This window comes from Cupressus sempervirens, chromosome 10 (assembly GCF_028749045.1).
Source record: "Cupressus sempervirens isolate cs-2001-9-10 chromosome 10, ASM2874904v1, whole genome shotgun sequence".
Lineage (NCBI taxonomy): Eukaryota > Viridiplantae > Streptophyta > Pinopsida > Cupressales > Cupressaceae > Cupressus > Cupressus sempervirens.
Genome location: NC_143127.1, coordinates 832373429 through 832391798, shown reverse-complemented (window position 1 = coordinate 832391798; position 18370 = coordinate 832373429).

Sequence of the window (18370 nt, the reverse complement as noted above, 5' to 3'; positions counted from 1 at the left end):
TGGCAAAAGATTGATTACCAACATAAGTGGATATCTTAATGTGAATCGTAAGACTTTAGAAAGAGCTGTAAAGAGAAGGGTTAACTTTGAATGTGATCTAGCAAATATTTTATGGACTTCTAGTGGTAGACTCCCGAGATGTGATATGAAACTTACTAGTGAAATCAAAAGTTTGATTGAAAATTTTTGGCATGATAATACAAGAGTATCACCTAATTCAAGAGATGTTCTTAAATTGAGAATTGGGTAAAAAATACGTGATCCACATCCTAAAAACCTTTTGGACATGACTCAAACTGAATGGAAAATTTTTTTGTAGATGGTAAGGTATTAAATATTACCATTAGTCAAAGATCTTTTGAAAAGTGTAAACCATGGTATGTAAGGATTAACAAGGAAAGAATCACATGTTGTTGTAAAACTCATATTCAATTTTATTACCATTATGATGTATTTCAATCTATATGTGGTACCATTCATAGTAAAGAAATGTTGCAAGAATGAGGTATAAAAATACCACCTCAAACTATAAAAGATTTCATATTAGGTTTGTTTTGTAAGCCACCTAATGATCAATACTTTCTTTTCAATGCATGTCTTTCTAGTACATGTGATTAAAGTGTTTCTATACTTTATCTTATCTTGTAGGACATGATTATGCTGTTATTGCACCTAGTGATAATGATGAACAGACTGAGTATTGGCTAGCTAGATGTGTGGAACCTAAGAAAAAATTGACATGTCATTAAGTAGACGATGATGGTTTTGAGTATCCAATCGGGTTTGTTGTTGTAGCTGGCACTTGGCTACGTAGATACCTAACAAGAAGAAATGGTTTGCCAATATTTGAAGACTACCAAATTGAAAAGAAGATTTTACACTATTCTCATTTGGTTGTGGCAACAAATATCAAATTAGAAAGATACAAAGGGAGACCCGCCAATAAGGTATTATGGACAATTTCAATGGACGAGCATGAGACAATCATAGATGCATTGCAAAAGAGAGAGGATGCAGATAGTATAGTGGGATGACTACATTTAAATCAAACACATGTAAATTTTTTCATTATTGTATTATTTATATATATATATATATATATGTACTTATATAATTTAATTACATGTATATTTGTGTTGTCAATACCAATTTAGAGAACTTATATACCTCTTAGTCAAGTCTCAATTACAATTTATGCAAATTTAAATGTTAAAGTGGATCGAACATCAACATCTTGTGCAATTTCATATAGTAAGTACATACAAATTACACATATATTTACATAGTTCAGATACCTTGAATATTAATTTATGTGTTTATTAACATGTGTGTTTTTGTTTTACATTTTTATTTTATAGGACCTCATTTGAAGAGATGTGTTGAACCAATTTTATGTTTCAAATGAGTTCACTGAACTATAAATATATCATTGACATTGTCTTACATATATTGTGAAATATGTTGTACAAACTAATTCAAAAATGAGAGTTTACTTCTATTTGAAAGTTGAAGGTATGTGCACTTGATAAATTATAAATTAATTGTCAATTTAAGTAATGACCTCCTATTTTGTTCCATTACTTTTACATTCAAGCATGTTTAAATTAATGTTTGTTTGAAGTTTCAAATTACTATTGATTGTAATATTAAAAACAAGTCACTTGCACATAATAATTTAAAGATCATTACTCATTGTATTGATTATATGTTAGATCATTACTCATTGTATTCATTGTATTGATTATATCTTACATTACCAAACAACACATTAAGATCACTTATGATACATTGGTAGGTACGTTATCCATACATGTGTGTCTTAAGGGGACATGGGAGTCCTAAAAGGTCATTATGTCTGTTATAGGTTATGATAGGTATTCATATGTTTACTACCACAAAATATGTCTTATTAGGTGATAATGAGTCTTACATTACCAAACAACACATTAAGATCACTTATGATACATTGTTAGGTACGTTATCAATACATTTTTTAATCTAGTAGGTCAATTTTATTTGTATGAATCTCAATGCATAAATTTGATGTGATATTTATCTAATAATACTCTATAGATAGTTAAAATTATTGTTCATCTTGTATATATACTTGCAAAATGTGTCATATGTTCATGAATAAAATATGTTAGAATAAAGAAAATGGTTAGAATATACTTAAAACATGGTGAAACATAGTAATATATGTACTACATACACAAGCATGATAAAAAGTCATAAAAAAATAGTACATGGTCTAACATACATCATAACATGATCTATGAAGTGAAAAAATACATGGTCTAACATACAGTTTTAACTATCCTAACACAAAGTGTATACATCATAAAAACATAATCTATAGGTGCCAACAAGACCTAATCTATCTGATCAAATGTCTTCTTTGCTCCACGTGAAGAGGACTCAGATGGATCAACATGTTTAATATGAGTTGTCTCATCATGTTGGACACCCTGTGAGGTAGATGTATCACCTTGTGTAACATGAGGCACGTCTCATCATGTACATGCTTAATTGAAATGGGTCTCAAAATCTAGCTTGCAAATAAATTAATATTCACTACATAATAAAATAAATTATACCACATGAGATGGGTGTCCCTCAGTAATGGGAGGAGGTGCACTGTGAAAGCTACCAAATGCAACAGTGGTGAGGTCCTATAATTTACAATACATACATATTTTTAATTTGATTTTAGAGCATAATGAACTATAAATTATGTACATAAATCACAATACTGACCTCAAATGATGATGTAGGTACCTCCATCTAGCTAAGTCTTGTGGTCTCAGCAACACTCGTGGTGATATAGTCCTAAAATTATGGATACATAAACGTTTAGTCAAAATTAAATATACATGAATAATTACAAAGTACATAATTTGTACACTACATTTTTTATACACTATAAATTTAACATGTATATATAATGTATATATCATACCTGAGTGGTAGCCAATGTCACAAACGTGTCTACAGGTATGCTAGCACGATAATCATAAGATGGAGTCAAAAATAGACTATACCGAGGCCTGTATGGATGAGTATGATATGGCTCCTATTCGTAAAATCAAAACACATAAAATATATATACATGTGAGTCAAAATTGTTCATATTATAAGTTAATAATAATGTACATACATAAAAATAATAAAAATTATTTGTCTTTAGTCAAAAGTTCATACTGCATGTATTTGAGGCTGTGCCTCAGTGGTAACTGGAGTAGGACTTGTACTAACATCAATATGTGTAGATGCAGACAATCCCTACAAAATCAAATAAAAAGAACATATGAGCACATGTTATTAAATTTGAATTTGAATGTACATTTTTACAGTGTAATTCAAAGTGCATACCATATAAGGGATGCCAACGTTTGTAGGTCTCAAAAGAAGACTATACTGCATGCTAGGAGGAATCGTATCATCCATTCTCTGTTATTTGAAAAGTACAAATTAATATAGTTAATACAATTACACATGTATGTAGAAAGTAAATAATTATGTGCACTTTATATTTATATTGAAATTAAAATTTTACCTACTGCTCTTGACTCTCTCTAGGCTCTCCCTGCTGCATGAGATCAACAAATGATGACACATCTATCTCATCACTACCATCACCACGGGCAGCGTATACATCATCATCAAAATCTGCACCCTCAGCATAATGGCCATTGTGTGCTACACCAGGATCACTCTAGGGGCTTGTGCATATGCCTCCACAGCTAGTACAAACATGTCCAAGTGGAGGAGCATGTATCGCTTGCGTCCACTACTATACTAAATTGCCCGAAAGGGCACTCAAATGGGTAAAAGTAGATGAAACTGCATGATGATGGTGAGGAGTAGGCAAAACAGGCACAGGAAGAGGTACAAGGGGCTTAGAGGTACAAGGGGTTTAGCTCGCCTGTGGTTTCTCGTTCTATCACTCAGCATTTCCCCAGGCCTATCCTAAGGCGTCCCTCTACCAACCCCCTGAAATGCTTTCATATCAAAATAGTTGAGTTTCAAACCCAACTCAAACTTAGCCCATAAATTCCTAAGGAAGTATATGGGAACCTCATGGTTAGCGTGCGGTGGATGGTCAAATACCATCCACCCCCGCTGCCAAAAATGTCCTGTTGTGTGTGGATGTGTACACCACCTAATAAAAATGCGAGGCTTCTTATCACTAATTGGTTCACCCATTTTAGGGTTTACAAAATAATGTTGAAAATTCCCTTTACCTATATGTAGGTTATAAACCTCTCTGTATGATAAGCTGTCAGAGTAGAAGGCATGCATGCTTTCCCTCCATGATCTAAATGAATCAATGTCTAAATCAAAATGATGGATGGGGTCAACCACGCCTTGCTTGCTATCTACAAGATGTAGTAGGTGATGGGGGGGGGGGTGCCTCTCATGTCGGATAGCCTCTATATCACTCATGAGGTCGTTGAGGTTACGCCTCATGGTCTCGCAGAGTTCATGTACGGTGGGTGGTGGAGGTGGAGGTGGAGATGGAGGGGGCGGAGGTGGGGGTATGGGAGGGGGAGGGGGTGGTGGTGGGTTCATCAAATATAATCTGCATATATATTTAAACAACATAAAACATAAAACATGACAAAAATACACCACAACATAATACATGACAAAATTACTATTTAATAAAATTTAAATCTAAAATTTATCAACTAGATCTATATAAATGCGCATATCTTTATTAAAATCATATCAATTAAATAAATAAAGTTAAACACTTAAGTCAAATTAAACATTAAATACTAAATTTTTAAGTCTAATCATAAAATAATAGTCCAAAAAAATATATCTAGGTTAGTTCAAGGTTTCTTTTCTTAAAATAGGAGCCACAAAGCTAATTTTTCTTTCATGTACACTTATTTTGTGACACTGGGGGATTGTATGAACTTGTTATGGATTATACATGTTCATCTCAAGATGAAACAAAGTTAAGATTATGACAAGGTTATTGTTTACAATTTTGTTATGTTAGGGAACTTACCTAGGATTATGCTTTTAGTTAAAATTATATTTAGGTTTCGGATATTTATTATGGTCCTATTTTTTATAGGATATATAATAGATGGCGTTAAGACGATAATTAAGGTTACAATTATCTAATGAAAGCTTAGAGATAGAATTATGATTTGATTAAAAAATATTTATGATTGTAGTTTGAATCCTAACTATTATCCACTTTTTAATGCAAACTATAAGTGTAGATCATGTCAGGTAATGAACTAATACACGTGAACCCTATCCCTAATGATATAATAATCCTAATTCTAATCATAATACATAATTCATTACCTTATGAAGCTTTGGCTATCCATTTTATTGCCAGAGTAATCCCTTGGCTATCCACAAACTGTTCCTAATAGATTTATATAGAAGACCAAATTGATTTAAATAAAATGAGCAGGAAGAAGAGAAACTTACACCCAATATTCAAGGAGAGAATCTTTTAACATACTTGAATTCTACCAACCAAAGTGAGATAATTAGAGTTCCAATTATTGAGTTTTCCAAAGATTTTCTTGTTGATCTATAAAGACACATTTCATTTATATGTTAGGGTTTACTACAAATGGAATCCCTAGGTACCTAACCACTTAATTATGAAATCTCCATCCAATACCATATTTACTACACAAGGTAGGGGACTCAATATTTAGCCCCAAATAAGATAGATGTAGAGACATAAATCTTACTACCTGATACAAAGAAAAGAGGTCCAATTTGATCATTAAATGACTCGTGTTGCACTCTTCTAGCTTAAAAAGAATACAAATATATTATCAACAAACTATGTACATTAGATACTTATTAATTATTTGGAGAGTAGATCCTCTAACTTTTAGAGACAACTGGTTATCTCTAAGGAAATAATGTAATGAGTCAATGTTCAACAATAAAAAATAAAGAGGATGCAAGAGGACACCCTTTCATATTTGATCTAGAGAGTCCTAAAAATTATGATATAACCCCATTAATTTCTTTACTAAAACCTTGACACCAATCATAAGAGAGGATACCATTTGAAATTTAATATTTGATGGAGGGCTTGCAACATCACCAAAGTGAAACTCCATTCCACCTTTTTGTAGACATTTTCATAATCATTTACTTGAGCATGCCTACACTCTATCCTAGAAATGTTTCTCAATCCAAAGTCTTCCAATAGGTTATCAAGTTCTCCAATATGCATAAATATCCTTAACAAAACACTTTTGTGTAGGGTTAATGATCTTGGGTAGGATATCTTCTAGTCTAGAGGCTAAGACCTTGGCAATAATTTTTTTGTATGATATTTATTTAGGAGTGTCATGTCTCTAATTTTTAATGAGATTCTTATCTCCCCTTGGGCATCAATTGATTACTTGACTTAGGGATTTTATGAGCCCTCTGTAGATCACTTGATCAATTTTATGAGCCCTTCATTGATTACTTAACATAGAAATTTCTCATTACTAATTTTTTGGATGGAGGAGTTGATTTATGATAGAAATGGGTTTATCACTTGGAATAATGCATCTTCATTCTAGGAATGATGGTTCTCATTTTATCCCTATCTTCTAAATCATTTTGAACTATCATCATCTTCTAAACAAAAGAAATGATAGTAAAATTAGGAAAAAGATCTTACTATATATATCACTAGGGGGTGGGTATTTCTTTTTATAGAATAAGGCAATATCTTGTTATGTGGCCTTCCATTCTGCAAAGGTAATAAACATTTAGGCTACCTATACAAGAAAATAGGAAACAAATAGGGGAATCTCCAGTCTCCAAAAAAAAATTTAGGCACTTCCAACCCAAGATAAATAGAAATAAGTCCACCCTAACATAATTATCTAGTTAGGGATTGGGGTGTTAGAGTGCTTCAATACCGTCCTAATTAGATATTACATGATGAATAATCACTTAGGATATAAAGGTTTAGGCATCCAGTGGAAACACAAGTTATTCACTTCTTTAGATATATTCTTAGGCAACCAAGGGTCTAGTTCGGGCTCCTACTTGCACTGATGTGGACACCTCCACCTCTTGATGGTCAGGGAGGGTTACTTAATTAGATGCCAGATTCATTCAAGTCTATTCTAATTTTTTTATGATGTATCATTTTGAGACCTTGATATCAATGTTTAATTAGTTTTAGGATTAGGGTTCAATTTGGTTTGTACTGTTTGATTAGGTTTACATTCTTAGGTTTCAATTAGGACAAGAGTTAATAAATTGAATTAAGTTTTAAAGTGCTAAATTTGGTTTTAGATATATAATTATAGTTAGAGCTTTTAGATTAAAAACCAACATTAATTCAAAAAAGTTAGGTTTGAATTTTTTTTTAAAGTGTTCAATATATTATTGAGTTCTAGTTTAGGGTGATTTGGTTTAGTCTTAAGGTCAGCATTTAACTTGGTTCAATCTTCTAGGGTAATGGTTCAATTTGGTTAATGGTTGGGGAAAGGATTTTTTAAGGTTAAATTCAAGGTTTCTACTGTTAAGTTGGGATATATTATTAGGTTTATGATCATGGTTTAATTCAATTTGGTTTATAAGTATAATATTAATTAGTTAAGGGTCAGGGTTACCTTTCAATCTTAGGGTTTGACATTTATAAAATTAGTACTCAAGGTAAGATAGGAAAGTTATTTAATTATTTATATATATTACCTGGTGTAGGTTTTAGCAAATTAAGATTAAGGTTAAGATGATAGCAAGGGTTATGATTAGAGTTAAATTCAATCCAAATTTTCATTATAGTATAATCCTAAATGACGCCCAACTAAGGGATCCAAAGAACTAATCAAAAGTTTTACTAAGCAAGCAATAACATACATAAAATAATTTACATTTATAAAAAACGTAAGAGATTTCATTCCTTAATGAGCATATTTACATTTCATTTTTAAATAATTATAAACTGCTAAAAGTAAAATAAATAACACATCCACATGAAAGAATATTAACTACTTCAGTTCAATCCATTTAAATAATTTATATACAGTTGTTCCGAATGCCAGTTCACAAATTAATTCAGAATGCACAATCATCCACTGTACATGTCACAGGTATGAAAGGCTGAAAGAATATACATTTATAAAATAGTTCATATCATCCATTTTCGATCCATGAAAAAAAGTACAATACAATTTAAGTAAATTCATTTTAAATACTATAAGTTTTTTGTTTGGATCCCTTAGCGGGCTGTTATGTGATTAAGTACTTTATATATGTTTAGGGTTTTATTTATATGGTTAGGTCGAGATTATAGTTTAAACAATGAATTTAGGTCGAGGTTATAGTTAAAACAAGGTTGAGATTATATGGTTTTAGGTCGAGGTTATATTTATTTGTAAAATTACATGTTTAAACAATGAATTTACATCTAATCTAATCATTCAAAATTGTAATAAATAAATAAATTAAATACATTTCAAAACATCTGTAATAATAATTTTTTAAATAAACATTTACAAAACTATATTTTAATTAACAAATACAAAAATTTAAACATCTAAGTTCACTAACAATGTAATTTTACAATTTTACGTACATATTAAAAGTGAAAAAACAATAAATTAACATACATATTAAATTGAAAATTGAAAAAAATAAAGTAAAATAGTATAAACCATATAAAAATACCTGGTGTATTGAAAACTAGTAGCAAGGGGGTATTCAGTAGGGCTGAAAATCGAGCTCCTGTATGCGTCTCTAATCGGGCTCACATTTTTGAGGTCATGAAAATGACCTCAAAAATGCCAAAAAAGCGGTTAAATAAAATTTTACAAATCAGGTACCTGATTTTTTAAAAATCGGGTACCCAATTTGTAAAAGGCGAGCGCTCGATATTTGAGCAGCTCGAGCATCCGATCCAGTTTTCAATATCAGGTACCTAATTTTTAAAATTTGGCTTGGGAGCCTGATGCCTGATTTTAGAAATAGGTACCCGATTTTTAAAAAATTGGGTACCTGTTTTTGAGAAGTACAATTTCGCAGATCTGACTTCCGTGGAATTATGACCCAACTTCTTGCGGTCACCCCAAATCTCCCTCACTATTCATCATGGGATCAACCTATCTATTTTTTAAGCTTTGGGTGGTTGGGTAAACTCTTCCCATCCCGTTGAGCACTCGAACGTTCTTGGGCACGCTGAATCGAAATTTCCTAAGAGTCACTAAACATTATAGTGCAATGATGTTTGATGGTGCATATCTCAGAGCTCATGTAAGGTATGAATGCAATTCTAGGTGCTATAGGAGATTGTTGCAGAGACCTACAATAACCTCTTTCAAGTTTTGGAGATTTTACTCCATTTTGATTTTGCGATGCCATCTCGGGTGATGCTAAAACTCATAGTGTTGGCTAGTACAAAGTTGTCAACTACCAAATCTCCCTCACCATTTGTCATGGGATCAAATGGTCTCTTCTGTTAGCTTTGGGTGGTTGGGTAAACACTAGCCCATAGCTCCTTCCATCTCATTAAGCACTTGAATGTTTTTGAGCACACCGAACCAAAACGTCCCTAAGAGACACTAAATGTCATAGGGCATCGATCTTTGATGGGGCATATCTCAGAGCTCGTGCAAGGTATGGATACAATTTTAGGTGCTATATGACTGTGTTGTAAAGACCTACAATAACCTCTCTCTCTCTCTCTCTCTCTCTCTCTCTCTCTCTCTCTCTCTCTCTCTCTCTCTAGAGATCTTACTCCATTTTGATTTTTTGAGACCATCTCGGGTGTTGCTGAAACCTGTAGTGTTGGCTAGTACAAAGTTTCCAATTGCCAAATCTCCCTCACCGTTCATTGTGGGATCAAACTATCTATTTTATTAGCTCTGGGTGGCTAGGTAAACCCTCACCCTAAGCTTGTCCCATCCCGTTGAGTGCTCAAACATTCTTGGGTACGCTGAACCAAAACGTCCCTAAGAGTCACTAAATGCTATAGAGCAATGATCTTTGACAGGGCATATCTCAGAGCTCGTGCAAGCTATGGATGTTATTCTAGGTGCTATAGGACCATGTTGCGGAGACCTATAATAACCTCTCTCTCTCTTTGGAGATCTTACACTATTTTAATTTTGTGACGCCATCTCCGGTGATGCTGAAACTTGTAGTGTTGGCTAGTACAAAGTTGCCAATTGCCAAATCTCCCTCACCATTCATCATGGGATCAAATTATCTATTTTGTTAGCTCTAGGTGGCTAAGTAAACCCTAGCCCCAAGCTTGTCCCATCCCGTTGAGCACTTGAACATTCTCAAGCATACCAAATTGAAATGCCCCTAAGAGTCACTAAATGTCATAGGGAAACGATCTTTGATGGGACATATCTCAAAGCTTCTGCAAGCTATGGATGTGATTCTAGATGCTATAGAACTGTGTTGTAGAGACCTAAAATAACCTCTCTCTCTCTCTCTCTCTCTCTAGAGATCTTACTCCATTTTGATTTTGTGACACCATCTCAGGTGATGCTAAAACTTGTAGTGTTGGACAGTACAAAGTTGTCGATAGCCAAATCTCCCTCATTGTTTGTTGTGGGATCAAATTGTCTATTATGTTAGCTCTGAGTGGCTAGGTAAACCCTAGCCCCAAGCTTGTCCCATCTCATTGAGTGGTTGAATTTTCTTAGGCATGTTGAACTGAAATGTCCTTGAGAGTCAGTAAATGTTATAGGGCACCGATCATTGATGGGGCATATCTCGGATCTCCAACGAGGTATGGATGTGATTGAGGGCACCATAGAACCATGTTTCAAAGACCTACAATAATTTCTCTCACTTTTTGAAGATCTTAATTTATTTTGATTTTGCAATGCCATCTCTGGTGATGTTGAAACTCGTAGTGTTGGCCAGTAAAAATTTGCCAACTACCAAATCTCCCTCACCATTCATCGTGGGATCAAAATATTTGTTCCATTAGCTCTAAGTGGCTAGGTAAATCCTAGTTGCAAGCTTGTCTAATCTTGTTGAGCATTTGAACATTCTCAGGCACATCGAACCGAAACATCCCTAAGAGTCACTAAATGTCATAGGGAAACAATCTATGACAGAGCATATCTCAAAGCTCATGTGAGGTATGGATGTAATTTTGGGTGCTATAGGACCATGTTGCAAAGACCTACAATAACCTCTCTCACTTTTTTGAGATCTTACTCTGTTTTGATTTTGCGATGCCATCTTGGGTGATGTTAAAACTCACAGTGTTGGCTAGTACAAAGTTGCCAAATGCCAAATCTCCCTAACCATTCATCATGGGATCAAACTTTCTATTTTGCTATCTTTGGATGGACAGGTAAACTCTAGCTCCAAGCTTACCCCATCTTGTTGAGTGTTCAAATGTTCTTGGAACATCCCTAAGAGTCACTGAATGCCATAGGGAAGAGATCTTTGATGGGGCATATCTCGGACCTTGTGTGAGCTATGGATGTGATTTTAAGTGCTATAAGACCATGTTTTGGAGACCTAAAATAACCTCTCTCTCTTTTTGGAGATCTTACTCTTTTTTGATTTTGCAATGCCATCTCGGGTGATGCTAAAACTCATAGTGTTAGCTAGTACAAAGTTGCCAATTGCCAAATCTCCCTCACCATTATTTGTGGGATCAAATTGTCTGTTCTATTAGCTCTAGGTGGCCAAGTAAACCCTAACCCCAAGCTCATCCTATCCTCTTGAGTGCTTGAATGTTCTCGGGCATGCCAAACTGAAACGTCCCTAAGAGTCACTAAATGCCATAGGGCAGCAATCTTTGATAGGGCATATCTTGAAGCTCATGTGAGCTATGGATGTGATTCTAGGTGCTATAGGACTGTGTTGTAGAGACCTACAATAACCTCTCTCTTTCTAGAGATCTTACTCTATTTTGATTTTGCGATGCCATCTTGGGTGATGCTGAAACTTGTAGTGTTGGCTAGTACAAAGTTGCCAACTACCAAATCTCCCTCACTGTTCATCGTAAAAACAAAATATCTATTATGTTAGCTCCAAGTGCCTGGGTAAACACTAGTCCCAATCTCCTTCCATCCCGTTGAGTGCTCAAACATTCTCGAGCACACTGAACCAAATTGTCCCTAAGAGTCACTAAATGCCATAGGGCAATGATCTTTGATGGAGCATATCTCAGAGCTCGTGCGAGTTATGGATGCGATCTTAGGTGCTCTAGGACTGTGTTGTAGAGAGCTACAATAAAATCTCTCACTTTTTAGTTATCTTACTCTATTTTTATTTTGCATTACCATCTCGGGTGATTCTGAAACTTGTAGCATTGGCCAATACAAAGTTGCCAATTGTCAAATCTCTCTCACCTTTCGTCATGGGATCAAACTATCTATTCTGTTAGCTTTGGGTGGCTAGGTAAACACTAGCTCCAAGGTCCTCCCATCATATTGAGCGCTTGAACATTATTGGGCACACTGAACCAAATCGTCCCTAAGAGTCACTAAATGCCATAGGGCAACTATCTTTTACTATGGCAACTGGATATGTCATCTCATCCAATGATGGAGACTCATGATAGAAGGTAAAGGGGTGATCATACACATCATTTTGAACATGTTATTTTTTTATGGTAATAAGATAACCCTTATTTATAAGGTTAAGGAACTTAAGGTCACCTATAAACCCAAATTGCCTTTGTCCTAATGATTTTCCTTTTTTTGTTATTTTTGTTAATAAGTTGACTCAATAAGTGTTTTGAGAGTCATTACACCTTATATAACCACATGTTATCACTGAATGGAGTTAGTGGAAGATGTTAATGATCTTTTTGGTTGTCTTAATAGTCATTTCATCAGTTTGAAACATAACCACTTCCCTTTGCGAAGAGTTGTCTGAAAATCAAAAAATTACATGTTGTTACAAAGAAAATATAGTCATAGAATGTTGGAAGATTATTTTCACTCATAGGATGTTGAAGAATCTCTAAGAAGGATGTAATAGATGATAGACTAAAGTTTGTGAGATAGTTATTAGGTATTCCTTGAAGTGGCTAAGATGTTAGTTTGAAGCAAGAAGTTGATTATGATCCATTTCTCAAATTTTCTTATTCTTCCCTTAGTGTTTCCCAAGTCTTGAATAGAGAAAGTGATCAAGTAGTGTTGTGATGTTGGGTAGAATTTTTTTCAATATTGTAACCAAGTTGGAAAGAGTCTTTGAAGACATGAAGGTGGGAAAGGAAATTTTCCTTAAAAGTGTTCTTGCTGGGAATCCACTAGCTTTTGGTGTAAGCACTCTGCATCATTTTGGATGCAATTTACATTAAAATAAAATACATCAAATGTACTTAAAATATAAACAATAAAAATAAGATATATATTATGATAACCAATAATGTCATACATGAAAAAGCATATAATATACAAGGTTGCACGGGGACAAGGGTACTTGGGGTACTTAGGGTACAGGTACAACTATTTTTTATAATAGGGGACGAGGATACTTAGGTAAGTCAAACTTTATTTTTAATTATACTTTTATATTTATAGAAAGCTTGAATTTATGAGTCATGACAATGATTTTTCAAATCAAGAACAGTGATAAAGTTTGCAAATGTAATGTATTATTTTCAATTTCAGATTTGTTATATGTTTGTAATAATAATTTATGATAAATGTTTAGATGCATAGCATAGAAGGAAGACTTTAAATATGAACACAAAGATTATAAATCATATGACAATGACATATTGCAAATGATAAATTTTTGGCTTTAACACTGATAAAGTTTATTGTTGATTAATATTGTATCAAAGTTTCAAACTGATTTGGTATTGAATTAAGCTTGATAAACAGATAATAGAGAAGGAAAACTTTAAACATGAACAAGATCATAAATCATATGACAATGACATATTGGAAATGATAAACTTATGCTTGAACAATGATAAAGTTTATTGATAATCAATATTCTATCAAAGTTTTGAACTAATTAGGTATTGAATTAAGCTTGATAAAAAATGAGCTGATACACAAAAGAAAAACCAAAAATAATAATAATTAGAAATCTCAATCAAGGTCCTTAGCTATGGTGCTCTTTATCGAGTATCCAGTACTTGGGATACATGTACCCAGTACTTGGGTACGTGGGTATGAGTATCAGGGATGTGGGTACAAGTACCCATGCAACCTTAATAATATATTATGAAATTGATAATGTCATACATGAACGAACATATAATATATTATGACAACCAATAATGTCATACATGAACAAACATATAATATATTATGATAACCAATAATGTCATACATGAATGAACATATAATATATTATGATAACCAATAATGGCATACATGAACAAACATATAATATAAAATGATAACCACTAATGTCATACATGAACAAACACATAATATACTATGATAACCAATAATGTCATACATGAACAAACATAACATATATTAACCAATAATTTCATAAGTCTAATAATGTCATGCATCAAATATATTTCATACATCAAATATAAAATGTCATATATACATCAAATGTATATCGAATATGTCCACTGACATAAAATCCAACATATATGTCCATTGATGCCTATACATGTGTGTCTATCAACTATATCTTCTCCTTCCCATGAGGGGAAGGAAAAAAATCCCTAGAGGTCTTTAGTCATCATGTGGAGGGAGATGATGGGGTCTTCCTCACACGCTCACTCGTCCTCCTGTTTAAGCTCTTCTCTAACTTGAGTTGATATGAACAAAGTAGATACGAATCAATAATTATTATTCATTGAAATCAAATATATATACAGAAAAAATTAATTATTTTCCTGCCACCATCAAATAGTCACTTTGTACATCCACCTCAAAGGCTCGCAGATGATCGAGTGTAACAAGGCCCTATGACAATTCAATCAATATAATCACTTATAAATAACATTATAAATTTTGATACTAACTATTATAAACAACAACTAAAACCAAGAAAATTCTTTCATACCTCAGTCAATGGCTTTGAACTGGCCATCGTTGTAGCAACTCCATGATTGATGGACTACTGAAGATAAGGAGTCTCAGATGTCAAGAACTGCATGTCATATAGTAGAAGTTACATGTAACATGAAATATGAAATGAATATAATCAAACGAATTAAATTAATATGAAACAAATGTACTTCTATGAAGCTCATATCACTCCTAGACTCAGAGTCCCTAGTGAATGTTGATGGTCCATTAGAGAACTCATGCACATTTATAAAAAAATTTTAAAAATATTTCATATGATTACTGGGTAAAAGTACAAAGGTGTGTCACCTTTCAGGTTGACTTATCAAAATGACTGAATTTGAGTATTTCTATTTAAAAATAAATTTTGTCCAAACATATGATCTAGATAAATTAATTTGAGCTAAGTTATATATGGTCTCACACTTTTCGAATTGGAAATGTCTATTAAATGCATATTTTATACTAGTTTGCATCCAATTACTAAAGAAATACAATTATTTTAGAAAACTGGTGTTTCAATAACTCTTACTATTTTTCACGATAATTTTTTAATAACATATAAATACCATTTTATAGAGCTTAGAGTCAAGAATATTCTCATATATATTTTATAGTATTTTAATTAGATATAGTATATTGTAATTAAAAAATTCTACAAGAACATATTTTAACACTTGAAAAGATGTCAAATTTGAGAAAAAAAAAATATTAAATTATATAAAAATAAATTAAAGATAATATGATATTCTAGAGGAGAGAATCCTCTTTTAGAATCTATAATTTTTCTCATGGTTAGAATATATTTATTTTTAAAAATGTGGTGGGAGATGAAAACTATCGATTTTAGGTTAGTTGAAATTTGAATCACTATAAAAGAGAAAATATAGGTCTAAAGCTAATTTTTATTTTTGATTGTTCTAGCAATATATGTTATCTATAACATAGTCTAATATCAAAGGGAAATTAGTTTGTTTCCATCTAGTTTTGTGGTGTGAACTAGACCCCTAATTTCAACATTTTTCAACAGGTAAAAAATTATCTATAGAAATTAGAAAAATATGTCAATTCTTATTCCGAATAATTATTAAAAATTATAATCCTAAACTTCATCAATTTCTACACATTTCATTAGTTTACTTAATTTTCAAATTCAAAATAATAATACCAATTTTATGTCATTGAAGTTGAATAGTTATACTTTTGTTAGCCTTTTCCTTTACAAAAGGGTGACATTGGTTTGTGCTTTTACCCTACTTAATAAATATATGTATTAATTTAAATGATTAAATTGATACATACCTCTGGACTCGTCGATGGGGAAAAAATGGGGCCGTGGGATCTTTACTAGGGCTACCAACACTCTTACCCTGAATTTTGAACAATGTCAATACATGCTAATTAATTAGTCATTCACTCGATATATACGAAATGTGATCAAATTAGTTTATTATAATTGCAGTTTACCTAAGTGTCAATGTCAAATGTCTCATTCAGGAATTGATAAGTGACTAGCCCATCATCCATACCATCTCCAACATGACTGCCAAATGTGCATAAGGATCCACATGATGTGCACATGTGACCACAACACACATAAGGCTCCTCCTTAACTAATGGACTCATGCAATGAATGAGGGTTTGCGTCAAAGCATTAATAGTCCCTAGAGTGTTGGCCTCTACTTCACAACTAAAGGAATAATCACATGCTCACCTTGTGGCTTGACAATAGGTGCCCTAACTACATTAGGGTCACAATATGCCCCTAAACTCTCAAATGATGGCCCCCCACCTTTACCCTAAGATTCTAATATATTAAAATAATTGGGAATCTCCCCAAGGACAAATTCACAATACAATTTTTTAAATAAATATATTGGAACCTTGTGATTATTGCAGGGAGGGACATCAAAGACCATCCACCATCTATCCCAAAAATTATTTCTAATACCATCATGTATGCACCAATGGATGGGGAACCTTTTAGTTGTCTCTCTAACAGTATTTTGTTCACCAAGATTTTTAAACAATGCACAAATGCTATCTTTTGCTATTTTTTTTTTTTTTTGACATCTTGATATGATAATTAGTTTGCATAATATCTTCTTTTTTCATCCCTCTTAACATGTCAAATATCCAACTGACCACTAACAAAAGCTACATGGGTCTTAATAGACTCAAGGGAGGATGTCAATTGTGCTCTCATTGGATTGGTTTGTCCACAAGCTTTCAACCTACTAGTGAGTGCTTCTAATTCATTTTCCCTCTTTTTATTTCATTTATTATGTTGTCTTATGTGCCAAGAGGAGGTCTTCTGATCGATGTAGGTTGTGGAATTTCTTGCTCTTATTGTGGAGGGTTTTCATTTGGATCTTGTGGAGGGTTTTGGTTTTGATCTTGTTGGGGATTTGGTAGTACATTATCCACATTTCTTGATAAGAAACCAATTGCAATCTAAATAAATAAACAAATTTAAAGCTAAATTGACATAAACCTAAAAAACAATACAAAAACATATAAAACAATGCAAAAACAAGAGTAGAAAACATACGACGTGATCTCGATCTCGAACTTCGGTGATGAAGAGGCATTTTGAGGAGGCAGGTGGTGAAAGTCTTCCATTCCTTCAACTCATGTACACGTTGTGAGGATGAAATCCTTGCAAAATGAAATGGAAATGAAATGGGCTACACATTTGCAACCCATTTATAATTTTTTTTAGTTTTTAAAAGTGCGCATGCACTATGGCTTGGGCAGCCCAAGCCATAGCACTTGCATGCTATAGTGCGTATGCACTTTTAAAAACTAAAAAAAAAATTGGGGTGTCATGTTTTTGGCACCACAACTTGGTGCACACACCCTCAACTTATAGTACACAAGAGATAGTTAAACTCTTGTCAGAAATCTCGAGGGGAGCACTTAATTTTTTTTCAACAATCTCCCCCTCAGTGCTACTCGAGGGTTTGAGAATTCAAATTTGTGACCAAGCTCTGATACCACTTGTTAGAGTGGGGTTTTTGTTGCACCAAAAGATGGATCTATCAATGCCCAATACAACCACTCAACTTATAGTACATAGGAGGTGGTTAAGCCCTTGTCAAAAATCCCAAGGGAAGCACTAAACAAGTTTCCAATAGATAATGGAAGTATAAAGAGGGAAGGTTTCTTTAAAAATCATTCATATATCTTCATAGCCAAGTGAGATAATGATGTAACCATCTAATCAAGAACATGCCCAACAAAAGAAAAAGCTGACTAACTTAAACTATGTGGATACCTACATACATACATACATGCATACATACATATATATAGATACATGTATGTGTACATGTACACATATGTATGTATACACACACACACACATAAGAGTTCCATAAAGAGGAGAGATCACTCATCAAGTG